Source organism: Corvus brachyrhynchos, unplaced genomic scaffold (genome assembly GCF_000691975.1).
Source record: "Corvus brachyrhynchos isolate BGI_N302 unplaced genomic scaffold, ASM69197v1 scaffold428, whole genome shotgun sequence".
Classification (NCBI taxonomy): domain Eukaryota; kingdom Metazoa; phylum Chordata; class Aves; order Passeriformes; family Corvidae; genus Corvus; species Corvus brachyrhynchos.
The window spans coordinates 1,094,800-1,100,069 of NW_008239766.1; the positions used below are offsets into that span (position 1 = coordinate 1,094,800).

General features: G+C 34.4%; 1 long non-coding RNA gene across 1 annotated transcript in view; it reads left to right on the forward strand.

The window, feature by feature from the left end:
- The window catches only part of LOC108448778, a 10,834-nt gene extending 6,104 nt beyond the window's left edge, over nt 1-4,730 (forward strand). Inside the window, exon 3 of the long non-coding RNA XR_001864798.1 lies at nt 1,477-4,730. This is a non-coding gene — a long non-coding RNA (uncharacterized LOC108448778). The remainder of the gene's footprint in view (nt 1-1,476) is intronic.
- Nucleotides 4,731-5,270: the final 540 nt, after the last annotated feature.

The window sequence follows — 5,270 nt, forward strand, 5'->3', positions numbered from 1 at the left end:
TGAGTAAGGAGTGGGATAACTGGGATTGTTCAGCCTGGGAAAGAGAAGGCTTCGGGGTGACCTAATTGGGGCCTTCCAGTACCTGAAGGAAGCCCACAGGAAAGATGGAGAGAGACTACGAGGATCTGGAGTGACAGGACAAGGGGGAATGGCTTCAAACTGAATGAGAGTAGGTTTAGATCATATTATCAGGGAAAAATTCTTGACTGTGAGGGTGGTAGGGCACTGGAATTGGGAGGGCAGAGAAGCTGTGGCTGCCCCACCCCTGGATAGGCCTCTGAGCGATGTGGTCTAGTGGAAGGTGTCGCTGCCCATGGCAGGGGGATTGGAACGAGATGATCTTTAAGATCCCTTCCAGCCCTGGTAGTTCTACGATTCCACGGCTTCATGATTTTCAATAAACTGCTGATAATACACATAATGCACATCTGCTTCCCAGTTGATTTTTTCACTGTGTAGCCCAAGCTCACCAAAGAGGTGATCTCTGCAATCAACAGGGTGACAGATCTGGGAAACAGATAGTGTTAAAAATCCTGAACTGGGAGCAATTAGAGTCTGGAAGCTAGGCAGAATTAATCCTTCTGTGAAATTCTTTAAAGCAGATTATCTTATGATGTATCTAAGCAAGTTAATCCAACAAAATAATGGGGAACATAAAAAGTAGAGTGAGAAAAGGGAAAGTGTGTGAAAGGTTCAAAGCGAAGATGCATCGAGGAAATTGAAGACATATTTCTAATTATCTATTTACTGTTACTTTTTATTTTTACAAAACGAAAACTTCTTTCTACCTGGAATCTGTGTCTCTATACTGATATACACTGTTGTCAGGTGAATTAAAGGTTTCATTTTGCATGTCTTACTCTTTGTGGGAAAACAAACTCATTTCGGAAGGAAACAGTAGATGCTGACTTTTTGAAATAATCTAAGCTATCATCTCTAAAAAAATATTCAACAGTTGGTGTGAGATTTATTTGAAAATGAGTGCTAAAAACTTTTACTATAAAATTTGATTTTACTCAAGAGAGAATAAACTTCTTTGAAGTATACCTTTTGCTATCAACGAGCCAGACTATAACATTTTGATTATATGTGGTATATATTAGTACAACATCACGCTGTTAAAATTGAGGTATTAAGACCAGCAAAAAACTCAAGAGAAGGAAAAGGAAAAAGACATTAAGTTATCACTAATTGCTAATGTAAGGCTGTAAGAAGAAAGAGACATATTTTATAAGGGAAAAAAAGGAAAAAATTACATTCATGGAATACTAGAATGCTCAAGATCAGATAAGAATTATTACAATATTTGTTCTGAAGTTTCTCAGTCCCTTCATCTTTCCTAATGAAGATAAGTGTGTGTAGAAAGTAAAAGGCAACGGTGACAGAGTGAACTCTAGGGATTGAATTCAACTGAATTTGCAAAGCTAATCAGAGATGAAAGAGAAACTAAAAACTTTAATGGTTTCTTTCCAACAGATTTCCACAGGCTGGATTGTGTCTACAGGTAGAAGATGAGGGCAGGGAGAAAGAAACAAAGTTCTTACTGACCTTTTTTGAAATGGAGAAACAGGATGATGAGCCAATGAAAGTGGTTTTATCAAGTACAGAAATTAATTGCCACAGACTTGGCAATTCAGTAGTACCTATGTCATACCTAAGTGCTGTCTTTCTGAAGATCATCACAGTTATTTCTCCTCCTGGCCCAACCTCTTCAAGCACCCATCTGTAGTACTGAACTTTTTTTCTAAGGTCCACCTGTTCCTTCTGGCCCATCCTATTCAGACAGGGCTGACTTCAGAAATGGATGCTCACTTGGCTCAGAAATTAGCAAGAAGCCCGTAGGCAAACATCAAAGATTTATCCATTTACTCAGTTTTCAAAGGCTCATTTCATCCCTTTAAAGCTCCCCCCAGGAAAGTCTTTACAACCAGAATGGGTTCCACAATTTTTGCAGTCACCAATAATCAAACACAGACTTATCCTTGCTAAGAAAATAGTAGTATAAGCCCATCAATCAGCATATCTGGCCAGGATTTCGAGATGTACATAATAGTTTAGTTTAGAATGGTACTTTAGTGATCCTAAAAATTTTCAGCAGAAAAAAGCTTTCAAAATGAGAAAAAATTAATTCCAAAGATTTGGAATTAAATTAGTAATTACTGAGATTCATCCAGAGAGCAATAATTCCTATTTTTGCAGGAAGGCAGTTAAAATTGAAGTATAAATTTGAATAATAGCATTGGCACGGACACAATAATGAAACCAAAACAAAAACAGATTAAAGAATGACTTTTTTTATTGAGTGGAAGGGGTTTTTTATGGAGGTTGTTGGCTCTTGTGATTTCTAAGCGTGAGAGTTGTGGAGAAAATACTTACTTTATTTTATATTGTAATTTCCAACATGATGTTATATTTCCTGTAGCTTGGAAAACATGGTTTTTTTCCTGATTTTTATATTCATTCCTGTGAATGAAGAATGCCTCTTTTTCCTGCTTCTGGATTTTACAAATAGAAGAACTTGGGGAATTTTATCCTCTCCTTTTGTTTTCATTGCAATTCAATTAAAAATCTTCCTGTACTTTTCTGTTAGCCTCTTATACAAAGTGAATTCAGCTTACCCACTGTTTTTACCAATATTTATGTTTATTTTATAAAGTAGACTTTTTATTCTTTAGAAGCTAAGACATGATGCTCTAGAACTTTTCCTGTTGTTAATGTCATATATAAATATATATATATATATGTATACATATACATATATATCTATGTCTTTATTTTTCTTTTTTTTTTTTCCTTTTCTTTTTTTTTTTGAGGCTATGACATTTGTTTTTGAGGCTATGACAAATGTTCCTGAAGGGCAAATGAACAATGCATCCTGCTATATTATTTTTCATCTTCTATGATATTTTTTAGATTACATCTCACTTTGATCCAAATAACAGGCAATATGGAGTGGACACATCTGAAAAATTAAAAAATTCAATTTTTTGTGCATCATAGCACATCATTCAGACAAGGAAAACATATACTCACAAATGGTGACCACAACAGGACTTTTAAGCTTACCACAGAAAAAGTTTAAAATACCAGCAGCTAATTGGAATTAATTTGATTATCTTCCAATAAATTAAAAAAAAAAAATCTTACATCAATTCCCATCCATGACAAAAATGAATAAATAAAAATAAATTACTGCATTGAGCTAAAAGTGCAACCATTTTAGGGGAGCATATTTACTATCTGCTAAAATGGAGAGCTATGTGTTTTTCAAATCAGCTGGAACAGCTTAGCTATATTTCTTAAGGCTGCTGTAGATTTTGTGCTGGAAACCTTCTATCTTGATAAATGGTTTGTTTATCTACTTGCATATTTGGCATCATACGCAGTCATTGCTTAAATAGATGGTGATACTAAATCCTCTCTCCTGACTTCAATCAAACATTGCACTTCACCATAACAGACTGAATAATCTTTTGCTACCTTGCCATATAAATATAGGAAATCTGATGAGATTTGCTTAAGTGAAAAAAAAGAAAAAGAAACACACCTTTTCTGAGCATCCCAGTAGTTTTTACTCCAACAGTTACAGAGCTTGGAAGCACATACTCTCCGTGGTGAAACCACTTGTGCAGATACTAAGAGCACATTACCTGCCTGATGGTGACCAACTTCTGTTTCTCCCAAAGAAAAATCCACCCAATGAAAACATTTCAGGAGAAATTAAGTGTTGTCAAGCGGTAATGAGTTCCCTGACATCTGAGGAGTTTACCATGATGCAGATGATCTTTTTATAGTTCTTCCATTGGTGGTAATAAAGCTATTAGATAATAAAAAAACCCACATGTTGTGTAATTCAGATTTGAAAACCCAAAACTTGACTGCACCAGACACCAAAGCTGCTTAGCTGCTGCACTGAGGGTTAACTTAGATTTCCTATAAATTTAGTTTCTAAAATAAAAAAAACCTCCTCTATTTGGCTCTTACTGCAAGTGTTTAAACACTGTCAAGGTCTCTTGTCATAGTATTCATGACTGATTTATTCCCTTTCTATAAATCAGCCAAGAGAAAAGTTTTATGTTCAAACAGAACAAAGAAAGCCCCACAATAATCTTCTGTTCTTCCACTCCACTCTGCAAGAATAAATTTGGAAAACATAAGTGAAAAAGAAAAGACAGAAGGAAAAACAATAAAAAAGAGGAGTGAATAATATGTGAAAGTCTCACAGTTACATTTATAGACTGTGAGCCCTTGGTACAGGAGATGTTATTTGCTCTGGGTTTATTTACACTTAATACAATAGTTCATGATTAGAGCACAAAAACACTACTATCACCAAAGAACAAAACAACAAAATAACAAGTGTTCAGGGAGAGCAACAGATAGGAATGAATGTCAGAAGAGACCATTAAATCAAGTGGTAAATTCATTCAAGCCACCAGTCGTTGATATGAAATCTTACACAAATACTAGGAACATATTCAGTATAAAGCAATTTTTTCTTAATTTACCAGAGAAAGACAGCTATTCAAAGAAAAAGCATGTGGATATAAGCAAGAATTTATTTTGTTTAGTGGCAAAAAGTGAAATCAAAAATCCTTGTCGAGTCCTAACTGTTGCTCAAATATGTACACAATTTTCAAATGTAACCTTATGTGATTGGAACATATATTTTAAGTGGTATTTAAGATAAACTACTTCTGTAAAATAAAATAAACATGTTTTTTTAATCCTATAAAATAATGGTTTTTTCTAGACTTAAAATTATTTTTACGAGATTTTTGTATCTATTATCTCATGCAACTCTTATATTGCTAATAATAATCTCTAAATCTTCTTGCATTTAGACTAAATTACATCATTTTTTGAAAAGTTGATTTTATGTATCTCTTTGGACAATTAAGATTGCTAAAAGATTGGAGGTTGGCATTTTGTTGTTTGTTGTGGTTTTTTTGGTGGTTTTGGGTTTTTTTCATTTTTCCTGTAGGACAAACTTACTTATATGTCCCAACAGGAACTTGGCCCATTTGTGGAGAGCATGGAATAACTTATGTGTGTGCACTGTATGTCTTTGTTTTTATTAGAACTTAGTCTGTCACTCCTTTCATTTGTTGTTTCTACCAAAATGAAGAAATATAACTGCACATCCCATTTTTCCCCACAATGACCTTCCATTTGCCTAGGAAAATGTCAGTTTGAATTCTGCCCTTTGGTTGGGTTTATGTCTTATTCTGTCCTGGCATTTTCTGGAAATATAAATATTAATATTGAAA